At 40.0% G+C, this 17,162-nt stretch overlaps 1 long non-coding RNA gene across 1 annotated transcript in view; it reads right to left on the bottom strand.

Moving 5' to 3' along the window:
- The window catches only part of LOC122460409, a 33,332-nt gene extending 16,398 nt beyond the window's left edge, over positions 1-16,934 (bottom strand). Inside the window, exons 1-2 of the long non-coding RNA XR_006281690.1 lie at positions 16,841-16,934; positions 14,205-14,275 (exon numbers count right to left, since the gene is read on the bottom strand). This is a non-coding gene — a long non-coding RNA (uncharacterized LOC122460409). The remainder of the gene's footprint in view (positions 1-14,204; positions 14,276-16,840) is intronic.
- Positions 16,935-17,162: the final 228 nt, after the last annotated feature.

Below are 17,162 nucleotides of genomic sequence, written 5' to 3'. Positions count from 1 at the left end.
AGTTCTGATTTCTGTGATATTTCCCATTCCTGACACTTTATCAAAATCACAAAAAGTTATGCTCTCCTGGAGGAAGAATGGACCTTTTGAAGTTCAGGTGTGGGATGTAAAGAGAGTTTGACAAACATAAACCCACATTCAAATTCCTCTCAGTGTTTTAGGAATGGGGTCTGAATTAGGGCTGTCTCTGACTGTTATCACAGGTTGATACTATAATTTTGGGCCAGATTCACAATGGGCCAGAGTCACAAAAAGATATGAACATTCTGCTACAACTCCCATTTATAAGTATTATGTGGAGGTGAATATGGAGGTATTTTCATCCTTCCAAATTTGAAGACCATACCTACTTGTATGATTGTCTGTGCTAACTGCTGTACAGACACCTCATCCGATGAAGTGAGCTGTAGCTCACAAAAGCTTATGCTCAAATAAATTTGTTAGTCTCTAAGGTGCCACAAGTACTCCTTTTCTTCTTACTACTAAAATACAAGTAAAAAATATTTTTTTCTTTGTCCCTCACCTGAAGTGGAAAGATAATAGATTCAGAAAGCACGTGAATCTACCAGATGGTTCCAATCAGATATTAGGTTATATCTAGCCCTGTTGTCACTTTTAGGATCACAGATGCTGTAATTTCCAGTCAGCTGAAACTTGAGTCAGCATGTAATGTCTATTGTAATGTCTAATGTAATGTCAAAGCCCTGTGGTAGAATCTAGGAAAAGGGATTGACAATATAGATAGTAAACAAGGAGGAGGAGGAGAGTACTGAGTTCTAGGGGAAAAATATATCATATCAACTAGCTATAAAGAAATCAATCATTTTAAGATAATGGAGGGAAATGTTTTCCAATGTTATAGTTCTACATCAGGTTGCTTAGGTGTGTGCTGATGTATTTGTAGGGCTGACTTTCAAATCAGACCTCCAGTTTCGTAGGTGTGATTTTGAATTCCCAAGTACTGGCACACACAATGAATGATCAGGAGAAAGCATGAATAAGTCAGAAGGACATGATTGTGAGGGCACAACTGCACCTAAACAGGAGGCCTACTTTGAAAATCAGACACAGCATTTCTTCTCTTTTTGTTTTGAAGCATCATTTACAAACTCATCTGGTTGCTTAGCCTGTGACTTTCCATAGGAACTGTTCACATTATTTTTCTCTATTAGGCTGCCATTTGATCAATTACCAAATACAGAAACTGAATGTTATTTGAGTTGTGTCATCATCAATGCCCTGACACTTACCCCTTATCTTTTGAAGAAGGATAATAAGACATTCTGTTCTAGAAACAGGACTTATGGACACTTCATGTTTTCAAGCTTTTAAGAAGTATTATATTTGAGAAACTACTTCTCCAAATTCCACAAAAGGCAACAAAAATTAAACAATAAAAAATAGAAATACTACTGCAACATTAAAGTTGGACAAGCAAATGAGTCCATCAGCAAAGCGTAAATGAAACAGGTCAGAGATGGGTGGATCATCAGTGTGGCTCTAGGTTACGTTGAATATAAAGAAAAGGAGTACTTGTGGCACCTTAGAGACTAACAAATTTATTAGAGCATAAGCTTTCGTGAGCTACAGCTCACTTCATCGGATGCATTTGGTGGAAAAAAAAGAGGAGAGATTTATACACACACACACACACACACACACACACACACAAAGAACATGAAACAATGGGTTTATCATACACACTGTAAGGAGAGTGATCACTTAAGATAAGCCATCACCAGCAGCAGGGGGGGGGGAAAGGAGGAAAACCTTTCATGGTGACAAGCAAGGTAGGCTAATTGCAGCAGTTAACAAGAATATCAGAGGAACAGTGGGGGGTGGGGTGGGAGGGAGAAATACCCTAGGGAAATAGTTTTACTTTGTGTAATGACTCATCCATTCCCAGTCTCTATTCAAGCCTAAGTTAATTGTATCCAGTTTGCAAATTAATTCCAATTCAGCAGTCTCTCCTTGGAGTCTGTTTTTGAAGCTTTTTTGTTGAAGGATAGCCACTCTTAGGTCTGTGATCGAGTGACCAGAGAGATTGAAGTGTTCTCCAATTGGTTTTTGAATGTTATAATTCTTGACGTCTGATTTGTGTCCATTCATTCTTTTACGTAGAGACTGTCCAGTTTGACCAATGTACATGGCAGAGGGGCATTGCTGGCACATGATGGCATATATCACATTGGTAGATGCGCAGGTGAATGAGCCTCTGATAGTGTGGCTGATGTGATTAGGCCCTATGATGGTATCCCCTGAATAGATATGTGGACAGAGTTGGCAACGGGCTTTGTTGCAAGGATAGGTTCCTGGGTTAGTGGTTCTGTTGTGTGGTGTGTGGTTGCTGGTGAGTATTTGCTTCAGACTGGGGGGCTGTCTGTAAGCAAGGACTGGTCTGTCTCCCAAGATCTGTGAGAGTGATGGGTCGTCCTTCAGGATAGGTTGTAGATCCTTGATGATGCGTTGGAGAGGTTTTAGATGGGGGCTGAAGGTGATGGCTAGTGGAGTTCTGTTGTTTTCTTTGTTGGGCCTGTCCTGTAGTAGGTGACTTCGGGGTATTCTTCTGGCTCTGTCAATCTGTTTCTTCACTTCAGCAGGTGGGTATTGTAATTGTAGGAATGCAAGATAGAGATCTTGTAGGTGTTTGTCTCTGTCTGAGGGGTTGGAGCAAATGCGGTTATATCGTAGCGCTTGGCTGTAAACAATGGATCGAGTGGTATGATCTGGATGAAAGCTAGAGGCATGTAGGTAGGAATAGCGGTCAGTAGGTTTCCGATATAGGGTGGTGTTTATGTGACCATCGCTTATTAGCACCATAGTGTCCAGGAAGTGGATCTCTTGTGTGGACTGGTCCAGGCTGAGGTTGATGGTGGGATGGAAATTGTTATAATCATGGTGGAATTCCTCAAGGGCTTCTTTTCCATGGGTCCAGATGATGAAGATGTCATCAATGTAGCGCAAGTGGAGTAGGGGCATTAGGGGACGAGAGCTGAGGAAGCGTTGTTGTAAGTCAGCCATAAAAATGTTGGCATACTGTGGGGCCATGTGGGTACCCATCGCAGTGCCGCTGATTTGAAGGTATACATTGTCACAAAATGTGAAATAGTTATGGGTGAGGACACAAAGTCACAAAGTTCAGCCACCAGGTTAGCGGTGATAGTATCGGGGATAGTGTTCCTGACGGCTTGTAGTCCATCTTTGTGTGGAATGTTGGTGTAGAGGGCTTCTACATCCATAGTGGCTAGGATGGTGTTTTTAGGAAGATCACCAATGGACTGTAGTTTCCTCAGGAAGTCAGTGGTGTCTCAAAGATAGCTGGGAGTGCTGGTAACGAAGAGCCTGAGGAGGGAGTCTACATAGCCAGACAATCCTGCTGTCAGGGTGCCAATGCCTGAGATGATGGGGCGTCCAGGATTTCCAGGTTTATGGATCTTGGGTAGCAGATAGAATACCCCAGGTCGGGGTTCTAAGGGTGTGTCTGTGCAGATTTGCTCTTGTGCTTTTTCAGGGAGTTTCTTGAGCAAATGCTGTAGTTTCTTTTGGTAACCGTCAGTGAGATCAGAGGGTAATGGCTTGTAGAAAGTGGTGTTGGAGAGCTGCCTAGTAGCCTCTTGTTCATACTCCGACCTATTCATGATGACGACAGCACGTCCTTTGTCAGCCTTTTTGATTATGATGTCAGAGTTGTTTCTGAGGCTGTGGATGGCACTGTGTTCTGCATGGCTGAGGTTATGGGGTAAGCGATGCTGCTTTTCCACAATTTCAGCTCGTGCACGTCGGCGGAAGCATTCTATGTAGAAATCCAGGCTGCTGTTTCGACCTTCAGGAGGAGTCCACCCAGAATCCTTCTTTTTGTAGTGTTGGCAGGAAGGACTCTGTGGGTTAATATGTTGGTCAGAGGTGTGTTGGAAATATTCCTTGAGTCTGAGACGTCGAAAATAGGATTCTAGGTCACCACAGAACTGTATCATGTTCGTGGGGGTGGAGGGGCAAAATGAGAGGCCCCGAGAGAGGACAGATTCTTCTGCTGGGCTAAGAGTATAGTTGGATAGATTAACAATATTGCTGGGTGGGTTACGGGAACCATTGTTGTGGCCCCTTGTGGCATATAGTAGTTTAGATAGCTTAGTGTCCTTTTTCTTTTGTAGAGAAGCAAAGTGTGTTTTGTAAATGGCTTGTCTAGTTTTTGTAAAGTCCAGCCACGAGGAAGTTTGTGTGGAAGGTTGGTTCTTTATGAGAGTATCCAGTTTTGAGAGCTCATTCTTAATCTTTCCCTGTTTGCTGTAGAGGAAGTTGATCAGGTGGTTCCGCAGTTTCTTTGAGAGTGTGTGGCACAAGCTGTTCAGCATAGTCTGTGTGGTATGTAGATTGTAATGGATTTTTTACCTTCAGTCCTTTCGGTATGATGTCCATCTGTTTGCATTTGGAGAGGAAGATGATGTCTGTCTGTATCTGTGCGAGTTTTTTCATGAAGTTGACAGATTTCCACTCTATACGGCTAAATTCAGTGCCTTGCATAATGACAGGTTTCAGAGTAGCAGCCGTGTTAGTCTGTATTCGCAAAAAGAAAAGGAGTACTTGTGGCACCTTAGAGACTAACAAATTTATTAGAGCATAAGCTTTCGTGAGCTACAGCTCCCTTCATCGGATGCATTTGGTGGAAAAAACAGAGGAGAGATTTATATACACACACACAGAGAACATGAAACAATGGGTTTATCATGCACACTGTAAGGAGAGTGATCACTTAAGATAAGCCATCACCAGCAGCAGGGGGGGGGGAAAAGGAGGAAAACCTTTCATGGTGACAAACAAGGTAGGCTAATTCCAGCAGTTAACAGGAATATCAGAGGAACAGTGGGGGGTGGGGTGGGAGGGAGAAATACCATGGGGAAATAGTTTTACTTTGTGTAATGACTCATCCATTCCCAGTCTCTATTCAAGCCTAAAGTTAATTGTATCCAGTTTGCAAATTAATTCCAATTCAGCAGTCTCTCCTTGGAGTCTGTTTTTGAAGCTTTTTTGTTGAAGTATAGCCACTCTTAGGTCTGTGATCGAGTGACCAGAGAGATTGAAGTGTTCTCCAACTGGTTTTTGAATGTTATAATTCTACCAAAAGAAACTACAGCATTTGCTCAATAAACTCCCTGAAAAAGCACAAGAACAAATCCGCACAGACACACCCCTAGAACCCCGACCTGGGGTATTCTATCTGCTACCCAAGATCCATAAACCTGGAAATCCTGGACGCCCCATCATCTCAGGCATTGGCACCCTGACAGCAGGATTGTCTGGCTATGTAGACTCCCTCCTCAGGCCCTTCGTTACAGGAACTCCCAGCTATCTTCGAGACACCACTGACTTCCTGAGGAAACTACAGTCCATTAGTGATCTTCCTAAAAAAACCATCCTAGCCACTATGGATGTAGAAGCCCTCTACACCAACATTCCACACAAAGATGGACTACAAGTCGTCAGGAACAGTATCCCCGATACTGTCACGGCTAACCTGGTGGCTGAACTTTGTCCTCACCCATAATTATTTCACATTTTGTGACAATGTATACCTTCAAATCAGCGGCACTGCGACGGGTACCCGCATGGCCCCACAGTATGCCAACATTTTTATGGCTGACTTACAACAACGCTTCCTCAGCTCTCGTCCCCTAATGCCCCTACTCTACCTGCGCTACATTGATGACATCTTCATCATCTGGACCCATGGAAAAGCAGCTCTTGAGGAATTCCACCATGATTTCAACAATTTCCGTCCCACCATCAACCTCAGCCTGGACCAGTCCACACAAGAGATCCACTTCCTGGACACTACGGTGCTAATAAGCGATGGTCACATAAACACCACCCTATATCGGAAACCTACTGACCGCTATTCCTACCTACATGCCTCTAGCTTTCATCCAGATCATACCACTCGATCCATTGTCTACAGCCAAGCGCTACGATATAACCGCATTTGCTCCAACCCCTCAGACAGAGACAAACACCTACAAGATCTCTATCATGCATTCCTACAATTACAATACCCACCTGCTGAAGTGAAGAAACAGATTGACAGAGCCAGAAGAGTACCCCGAAGTCACCTACTACAGAACAGGCCCAACAAAGAAAATAACAGAACTCCACTAGCCATCATCTTCAGCCCCCAACTAAAACCTCTCCAACGCATCATCAAGGATCTACAACCTATCCTGAAGGACGACCCATCACTCTCACAGATCTTGGGAGACAGACCAGTCCTTGCTTACAGACAGCCCCCCAGTCTGAAGCAAATACTCACCAGCAACCACACACCACACAACAGAATCACTAACCCAGGAACCTATCCTTGCAACAAAGCCCGTTGCCAACTCTGTCCACATATCTATTCAGGGGACACCATCATAGGGCCTAATCACATCAGCCACACTATCAGAGGCTCATTCACCTGCGCATCTACCAATGTGATACATGCCATCATGTGCCAGCAATGCCCCTCTGCCATGTACATTGGTCAAACTGGAAAGTCTTTACGTAAAAGAATGAATGGACACAAATCAGACGTCAAGAATTATAACATTCAAAAACCAATTGGAGAACACTTCAATCTCTCTGGTCACTCGATCACAGACCTAAGAGTGGCTATCCTTCAGCAAAAAAAGCTTCAAAAACAAACTCCAAGGAGAGACTGCTGAATTGGAATTAATTTGCAAACTGGATACAATTAACTTAGGCTTGAATAGAGACTGGGAATGGATGAGTCATTACACAAAGTAAAACTATTTCCCCATGGTATTTCTCCCTCCCACCCCACCCCCCACTGTTCCTCTGATATTCTTGTTAACTGCTGGAATTAGCCTACCTTGCTTGTCACCATGAAAGGTTTTCCTCCTTTCCCCCCCCCCTGCTGCTGGTGATGGCTTATCTTAAGTGATCACTCTCCTTACAGTGTGTATGATAAACCCATTGTTTCATGTTCTCTGTGTGTGTGTATATAAATCTCTCCTCTGTTTTTTCCACCAAATGCATCCGATGAAGTGAGCTGTAGCTCACGAAAGCTTATGCTCTAATGAATTTGTTAGTCTCTAAGGTGCCACAAGTACTCCTTTTCTTTTTGCGAATACAGACTAACACAGCTGCTACTCTGAAACCATTGAATATAAAGGTTTCCATTTTTCAAACACTATCAAACACAGTAGAAAATGGTGCTGTATTCATAAAACTGCATACAGTTTCAGAGGATTGTTTTCCTTGTGTGAGCTTATTATTATTATTATAAATATTTTAAAGAAGATGAAATTAGAATAGATTGTCTCCTTGGCAGCAAAGAACAAAGCATCCTCTCCTTAGGAGACAATATGTATTTTTATTTCCCAGTTAAAAGGTAAGTAGTACAGATAAAATGGCAGAAGTATTTGGATTAAAAAAAAACAAAAACAAAAACAAAAAAAGCATGCCAGTGGATCTACTGGAATGCTAATTAAAACCAAAAGCTACTGTAATGATGACAGAACTAAGTTTCTGTAGTGATAGTTAACTCTTCCTGTTAAACTTCAATATCTGCTTTCATAATTTTTTTTCCTAGTCACATTAACAGCATATAATAGCAGAGAACAGCCAACCCAAAAACCTTGATGTGAAACTTTGCATTCACATTTGATCTGTGCAGCTCAGACACATCTCTGACTAGAATGTGATTTTTCTCCAAGTCCATATGATAAAATCTGTAATGAACACCAAGGAAGTTATACAGTCCCTTATATTACTTATATATCTCTTATATTGTCCAAGTACTGTAATATCTGAGCACCTGTGAAAATAAATTAAGTAATGTATGTCAACACTCTAGTGAGATAGGGAATTGTTATTATCCCAGTTTTACAGAGGGGGAATGGAGGCACAGAGGGCAAGTGACTTACCCAAATTCAGAAATGAAGTTGTGCAGGGCTGGGAATTGAACCAAGACCTTTCATCAAAAGACCATTATTCTTTCCAATTCCCATAGCTAATGTATTTATTAAGATGCCACAAAACATTGTTCAAGGCCTCTCAGCACTAGCAGGTCCATTTATACTGTCAGTCAGCACAGGATGCCTTTTGTGGGCCAGACCTTTCATGGTTTAAGCTGTGTGATGTAGATTTAAGAGAACTTCCTCCATAATCTCAGTAAAAATCAGGTAATTTACACTGGTTTATGAACCTTTGTCCCCTCTCTGATTTTTGGTTTGTTTCTTTTTTAAATACCCTTTACTACTACTACATTTAATGCAGCTCTAAAACAAACTCTCTGACCCGTCTTTCATTTAGCTATTAAATATATAGAGAAAACAGAAAAGAGCTTTTCAGAGCACTTACCCGGTAGATTTTCATTGCTATGGAAACAGATTCTATTACTTATGCATGTTCCTAATAGCAGCAGATGACCTTTTAGTCTGGATAGACTGTTTTGAGTGACACAGAAACCAAACTGGAGGCTGATGATAGAAAGTGCACAAAAACTAGCCATACAGCAATGACACATGGCTGCGTGTCCAGCACAAATAAGACGCAGGGTAACCATGAACCAGGCCCTTCTGCATACTGCTTCTAACTCCCTAATGTTATAGGAAAGGAGAGGCCAGGGCCAACACCACATGGCATGATGGCCAGTCCTCAAACTCTTATATTAAAAAATAAAGAACACCCTCCTCACACACCCCAAAAAAACCCTGAAAGCTTGAAAATGCCTCTGGGAAATGGGTTTTGTATGAGGGGGATGGGGTATGAGTTTTAAAAACATATTTTAAAAGGGTCTGTTTTTCTCTCACACACTAGAGTTCTGTTTCTCTTTGTCATTTATCCATGCTTCTCTCAGGCCCTTGTTCCTCCTCTTCTCTTTCATTTCCTCACTTTCTGTCACTCATCTCACACCTTACCTTTTCTTCCCAAAACTCCACCGCTCTCTGATTTGATCCCATCCCCTTTTACGTTTTCTTGTCTGATTTTAGAGATGCTTATTTAGGGCCAGTGCTTACTAAGCAAATTGGGAGTTTTTGTCCTGAGAATGAAGGGCAGTATCAAGCCCAAACACAATAAGAACTAGAGTATATCAAAAAGCTACCGAAAAGGGGTTTCCTGGCTTCCTGCTGGAAGAACGAGCCAGAATCTGTTAAAGATGTTGAACAGTAGATGTGCTTATGTAATGAAAGGTATTGAAAAAGGCTCCAAGGAAACAATGTGCTATTCTCTCTGAACCCAAAGTAATCTGCAGATTAAAATAACAAAACTAATAATGTAATTCACCTCTAGGCTGGATTAGTGTCAGGGGCTGTAAGTTATGTCAGCAACACACTGCCAAGGCTTTTACTGTTCAGAGATATTTTCAAGCCGTGGTGAGATGAATGCTGATTCTATTGTAGATATCACTTTTATGGTTTTAAAATACAAAAAGAAATTTTCCTGGCTGAACTGTATATGTTGCAAACTGAAGTCTGGAATTATCCATACAAATATGGTCACTGAAGGGTGGTCACTGACTGTTGGCAAAGTTTAAATTATTCTGTTAAACACACACATTACTGAAAACAGCATTTCACCTACTCCCAAACAAGCAGCAGTAGGACTGATCACATTTGTCTTTCATGACATGAACCAAACCATCCTATTTCCGCTTTGCCAACTAGCATTATGACCAGGGTCAATCTGTGTGCCATGTCAAAAGAGTAACACAATGCAAGAGCATGTACAAACTTGCCAAGATTGGGCTACTGAGATGAATTAGTGCCACTGCCTTTGTGGCCATCTGACCTGCCTTACCGAATATGCTAAGATGTAAGTTCCGGTTACAACTCTAAATTCAGTGGAGCATGGCCAGAATAACACAACAAAAATAACAAACCATGCAGACCATCTCCCTGTAGAACAACAAATATGTTACCCAAGTGGAACTTATTTATGGAACTGAGTCCCTAATGTTTGAAAATACTTTAGGAAATTACAGGTAAACACTAGAACAGCTCAGATATTTTCTTTCTATGATATGAGCTAGCCCTGCATTAGTACTTCCATTATCACTGGGTCAAAGGGTTAATTGTTGTTGGGTGTAAGTAATATTTATTTTTATCATCTCTTATCTGCTTTGAAGTTGGTTGCTACTAAAATCAGTTTGCTGCTGGTTCTCTGGTGTGTTGAAATCATTTAGTGAAGTCTGGAAAGAGTTAACACAGTCAGAAAGGCAATGTTCCACAATAATGTGTCTAAATCCCTTCAGATTAAGGCCACCTTATTTTGTATGCAGGCATGTGATTTCAATGCATCAAACCTAACACTTTTTCAGTAATGAAGAGGAAACTTTGTACTTTCTTTAGAGGTATTGTTATTACAGGAATGCAGAGCTTCATAATCATTACTGCAATTATAAAACAGAGCTGTCCTAGTGTATTTAGCGGTTATCAGGTAAAGCAACATGTGGAGTATTGTATTTGAGAACCAGTATTGGAGTATTGTATTTATAATCAGTCAGAAATTATAGAACATAGAATGACATAATGACTCCTACTTCTCTGGAGTTCAATTTCTGGCATCATCAGTTGAATTATGGTCCTGAGCCACATTAATTAGCAACGAGTGTCAATATCTTGATGTGTCAGAAAAGGTATTATCCTAAAGAGCAGTAAACTAAATCTATTCCCAACAGTGACACTGGAAAAGTTCTGTAGAACTAGCTTTCAAAGCCGTATTTCCTTACTCTGAACTAATGCTTCCCACTTTGGGCATGGGGGGAAAGCAGAACCAAACAAAAAGGAAACTGAAAATAAAAAAAAAAGAGTGATGCAACTCAATTATTAACCCAACAAAAATATGCAATTGTTTTTAGGATAGAAAATGAAAGCGTTTCTTCCAATAAAATATATTTTAGCAATCTACTTTACCCACCTGAACAGAAGGATATGCATGTTCCTCCTAATTTTATTCTAGAGCATCACTTTCTAGAATTTTGAACAAAAAAGTCATTTCAATATGATGACGTTTAAAGTCAATATAATGACAACATGGTATTTGAGTTTTAAAAAGACTTAGATTTAAGAAACTTTGAGATATTTTCCCTGTGCCTCAAGGAGAAGAAGTTATAGGTTATACTTTTAATTGAATAATACAACTAGCTATAAATTTGTATTCATATTTTATTATTAGCACATTCAATTACATCTTTCTTTTATAGATAACAAATGTGAGTTAAGTATGTTGTTTCTTAATTTTGGGGGGAGTTGGTGTGGGTGACTGAATAGAGGAATACTTAAATGTGAAAGGCCTAATTTCATAAACACCAGGTGTACAGTTGTATGTACACATATGTGCATTTTGCTTAATTTGTACACAATTCCTGTGCTTCCACCGACCAGTTGAATATTTGTACATCCAAACTGCCTGCTGTGTGTCCAGTTGGTTATTTGTGTTTGAAGATATCTGATGTATGTGCAGCTAGTGTGATTGCATATACAATTTAGGCATGAAGCTGTGCTTGTATTTTACATGCACAGTTGGGTTCCTAACTTTTTGAAAATAGTCTCCATATTATTTATACACACAAGAACATATACATAATTAAATAGAATTTTATGTATCTATTTAAATGTATAATTCTAGGTGAAAGTATATACATTCCATTGTTTAAAATTAATTTTAATATTTAGAAAAAAGTGAGTTAACATATATCAATATAATATAGGCTCAATAATTATACTGTGTTACTGAAAAACCCTGCGGGATCTCATAAGTAAGAAAATCACAATATGGTCCAAAGAAAAGATTTGCAAAATTTTCCTCGTAAAATACAAAACTGCCAGGAGGCTAAGGGCCAAAGACAGTTTGTTGCTCTGCCCTGCCCAGAGCCCACAGACTATTTAACTGTTGTCTGCCCCACCCAGGAGACGGTGGGCTATAGACTGCTTTGATTTCTCTGTTCGCCAAAGGGCCAGACCACAAATCGTGATTACTGCTCCACCCAGGGGGCTGAGAGCCACAGACCACATTTGTTTGCTCTGTCCAGCCGAGGGGCCAGAGCACAGACTATTGGTAGCAGCTGTAGCTCCAGACCCCAAAGGGAGGGATCACGACAGAAACTCTCAAGTGTACCCTTTACCTGACAGCGCTGGCTTACTGCATCTCACTTAGAGCAGAACTGCATGATGCAACCACGCTCAGACTGGATTTCTGGGCTGCAGCTCCCAGATTCCCAACTGTGTTAATGATACATGCCCAACTCAGTTTTGGCACATGTAAGGGTTTCCCTTTGAGAGCCCATCATAATATAACTTTGCAATGACATAGAAGCAGCATCTTTGGCAGGGAAAAACAGACTGCTCCTGCTGAACTTTCTACCTTCCCTCCCTCCCAGTGTGTGTATTTGTCAGCCTGTCAGCTTTTCACTGACACAAATTGAGCAGTCCCTCCTAGCTCACCCAAACTCCCTCCATTTTCCAGAGTCTCTGAAGCTTTAAATACCCTTTGATTCCTTAGCCTTAGGAAGAATAAACAGTTCTAGCCTGGACCGAATGAGACAGGTAGTTTCTTCCCATTGAATGCCCAGCCATTGTTTTCTCAAGGAGCTCTTATCTGAGTCATTATTTTACCTTTCCTACTTTAACAACTTCATTTGATCTGATGCCATACAAAGTAACCTGTCATAACCAAACACACAAAGACCTACACCATATTAATAAAAAACAATACAGATATTTCCCAGGTCATCACACATGGATATACTGCAGCAATTACCACAATCTAAATGCATAAACATACATTAAAATATATAGAACTAAAATGATTTCAAGAAGAGATGGGGGATGCAAATGAGGTTAGCTTAATCTTTATTGAAGATGACTTTGTTTCAATCAACAAATATTTAAGCGGCATTCTTTTCACTGCTAGACAGCATAGGATGGAGACTTCTTGGAAAGAACTTTGCCCAAAATGAAATATGCAATTCCCTTCCACTTATGATTAAAAACAAATGTGGTGACCTGAAAAAGAAAATGCATTAAATAGCCTGATTCTATGAAACATTCTTCATATTTTGAACCACACTGTTGAAAACCAAAGCAAATGTCATTAGTCTCCAATACTCCCTACAGAATAGACTAAATGCTCAGAAACCTATTCAGGTTGAGACATTGGCAGACATACTTTCTTTGATTAATTAAGCCTGTTACCAAAGGAAATTGCTCAGTTGTTAATTCAATTGAGTGTGAAAGAAATTTCAAGTAGTTCTTATAGGAAAAATAAAGGTTTTTAATTTGTGCTGTAAATACAAGTGGTTTGACTACATTCATTATAATCTGGGGATTGGTTCATATAGAATATGCCAGAATTAAAATATTACTTTGTAAAAGAAAAAATATTCTGATAATAAGACTGTAAATCACTGATTTTGGGAAACAGTGAGAACATGGTGAATATCCAGGTGATCATCAGTATTCTAGTCACATTTGAAATTTAGCAGAAATCAAATATGAATAATTTCTACTGGGAGTACTAAACTAGAGAATTGGTGTTAACATTTTAAATACAGATGCACTGAAGCAGTTCAGAAGGGCCCAGGCTCCTCCAGAAAGTGCTAGACTCAGCTGTAGGCAAAGAGCAAGTCTGATTGCTTGTTCTTGATCCAAAGTTCCACTAAACAATGAGCTGTGCAATGGAAAAGTCTATTATTTGACTCTTGAAGAGTAGGTGGATCAGTGTAACATACATATCCTGTTCTGCTGTTATAACATATTGGGGAAAATTTTTAAAAGATGGCTTCTAAATTTATACCGACCCTTTCTGGAAAGGTGTGTTTACATGGCTCATGAAGCAGACCATACCTGCAAACCAGTTGCCTCAAAACACACACAAAGTAATTTTCATTTAAAACCATTGTATCAATTCTGTGGCTACTTAGGAACCTACAGTTTACACAATGAGGCATAATAGGTCCACTTGGAACTTGATGGTTACAGAAGCAATAGAACCCAGATTCTCCTGCTTTAAAACCACAGATCTTTATCATTTGCAGTAAAGAGGAATCACCACTAGTTAATAATAGTACAGGATTTATGAAGCGAAGCTGAGCAGTTTTTATTCTCTCCTAATGGGAAGTGGTACCCATACACACTGACTAGCTCATTACACTATTAACAAATCATAACATGCATACCCTTTTATCAAAGGGATCAAAACAGAAGTACCTCACTTGATTTTTTCCTCTATTACATGGTAACTACTTTAGTTGTTACAAAAGCTGCTGTGTGACTGTTGCCTGTGGAAGGAAACACAACAGTCTTAGTGGGGTTTGGTTTTAGCTACCACTATAAGAAATATTCTTCTGTGGTTTAACGGTCCCTGGTTAGGGTTTGTTTTAAAACAGATTAATCCCATGCCTGTGTAGTCAGAGCAATGTCATCAGCGTAGACAAATATCCATGATGATGTTCAGGGAAGGTCGCTGGTATAAATATAACAGAAGATTGGTGCTACAATTGAGCCTGTTGCATACCATTGCTGGAAGTGTTTTGGCCCGCTCACCAGATCACCAAGGAAAATGCAAAACCAACAATTGTCAGAATTTCTTGAAAGAATTCCACTGCTGCATTGCATGGGATAATTTCACTATCTTTCAGGAGAAGGCCATTCCTCCATATGGTATCATAGGTGGCAGATAAGTCTAGGAAAGCTGCCCCAGTCTTGAGTTTTTGGTGGCATCCTGTCTCAATGTGTGGTATTAAGGCAAATATTTGGTTGGTGCAGCTGCTGCTGCTTAGTCAAAAACCCATTTGTTCATTCAATAACATTGCTTCCACAAGTAGCATAATCCTTGCCAGTAACATTCTCTCCATGAGTTTGTACAATGTGCAGAGGAGTGATATGGGCCACTATGATGGGAGATTACTGGTTGGCCTCCCTGACTTGGCAATGGCTATACCACAGCTTTGCACCAAATCCTTGGGACAAGCCCTGAGGAATGGATATTAGAGAACAGCCATGTACATAGAGCTACCAGACAGTTCCCTCCTTTACCTCTGAGATATTAAAGAAATTTTGGAAAGATGACATCAGGTCCTGTGGGTTTCCTAGCTTTTTGGAGAGAGAGGGAATAGTTTGTCCTGGACTATGATGGGGTAATGATGGGGTGATGAGGCAAGTAGTAAGCTGACTATTTGTCAGAGCTCTCTTTACACTTTGTGCTTAGTAGACTTGTCCCCTAGTGCTTTTGAATGTATAAGCTGCATCCTTGCAATCACATCTGCTGAGACTTCAGGATTTTGATGTTTCTCTGGTTTTGCAACCCCAAACTCATGCAATCATAGTCAAGTTTTGCATCTGGACTAAGTAAAGCCAAGAGCTTTATTCATCTTTGACAGCATACGAAATTCAGTGACTCTAGCAGGGATGTTACAGAGTTAGGGTCACAATATGTTTAGTACTCCTTAATAGTTTATCAGTTTCTGATTTCCGGCATGGAGTGTACCTTTTCTGTAGACACTGATGATTGTTCTAAGATACGAACATCTATTTAAAGAGGACCTAGAGTGAAATGACCGGCTCATTTCACTTACACCAGTGGTTTTCAATGTTTTCCATACCAGGACCCTCCTCCCATCTAGCTGAAACTCTCTTCTCATTTAATAATATAGGGAGTGCAGTGTGGTCATGACCCCCTTACATGGTTAGGCCACTGATTAGACATCAAATTGTTTAAAATTTCTCTATTGATATATATTGGCAAAGAATTGAACCAGTGATCTCCCTTGGGCCATCCAGTACCTTGATATATTATTTTATAATTGATTTTTTTTAAAAGTTCTCTTTTGTTTGCCCTTGGCAAAATGAAAGTGTTCTGCACACATAGCAGGGACAGACTGATTATCTCCTTCAAACAGAATGACTTATACATATATAATTAACAAGAACATCTGTGTGTATTTCAAACAACAGGCTTGAATTTCTCTTTTATTAAACTACAACTATCACACAATGAATTGAGTTAAAAATTATGCATCTTTCTTATCATTTGGGAGCTGCTTTGGGGTTCCTGCAAAGTTCAGTTGTTCCCTATTGACATATTGATCAAGTTAATGTGGTTACTTTGTTCCATATTGGCTAGCAGGAAATAATCAGATACAAATTGTGCAGGTATTTGGCAAAAACCCAGAAAGGTAATTTTCAATGTGATAAAACAACTGGTAAAAGTTTAATCAACATCAGTTAGAACAATTCCTCATAGTCATTAGTTAAAATACCACTAATGCTGTATTGGTAAATGTTCTAGAAATACAGGGAAAGAAATATTGTATCATTTGTTCAGGTAAATACATTCACAAATTTAAATATGTACAGTTCTGCCAACAAAGGAGTATCAGCTAGAACATCATCTTAATTAGGAAACTGCTAGTTACAAATTACAGCCTGCTACTGCTGAAAGATGTGTTCTGTGCACTCTGTATTTTGTTGTGGGAAGGGAAAGGTGTGAACTAGGCAAAACATTTCTTACGGGGAAATAGGAGTGGCTTAGGTGTTTTGTTTCGGGGAGTGAGAAAGGACATCCAATTAAATACATGACACAATAAAAAAAATCCTTTTGGCTGCCACTAGCCCATCAACTACTTATGTCCAAAGGCAGCTCCCTCTCATTAGTCATTTAGGTAAAGCCCTGCCACTGGCAACGTTCATCTGGGACTGTGGAAATGCTACCTAAGACAGTCACTCATGCCATTTACTGCAAGAGAAACATTATTGTGTGCTCATACTTAGAGCATACAGATTTCACCCAACATAGAAATTAAAAAGTCACTGAAACCATGATTGTACCATGAAAGTATCCCTACCTTCTGCTGTTGCTGTATTTCTATTCATGCTCAGGGAACAGGCTCAGCAAATAACATAGACCCTAGTAACAAGCATGGCTCCCATGCTTCAAATTAGATCTACCTACTATGCATATGAGACCACTTGATACTTTGTTTCCTCATTAATGCACTTAGGGTCAGCTGCTAAGTGGTGACTCAGACAATTCGGCAGTAAAGCACAGTCAAGCAGGGTATTTGCTAACAAAATTAAAACACTATTATTTGTATTCTGCAGCCAGGGTTAGGCAAAGACTTTTCTTTTGCCCCTTTCCCTCAATAATCCAACAAAAGTCCTATGAAA

Source organism: Dermochelys coriacea, chromosome 5 (genome assembly GCF_009764565.3).
Source record: "Dermochelys coriacea isolate rDerCor1 chromosome 5, rDerCor1.pri.v4, whole genome shotgun sequence".
NCBI classification, from domain to species: Eukaryota; Metazoa; Chordata; order Testudines; family Dermochelyidae; genus Dermochelys; species Dermochelys coriacea.
Note: the sequence above shows the minus strand (reverse complement) of the source record. Positions and strands in the feature narration are given on the sequence as shown.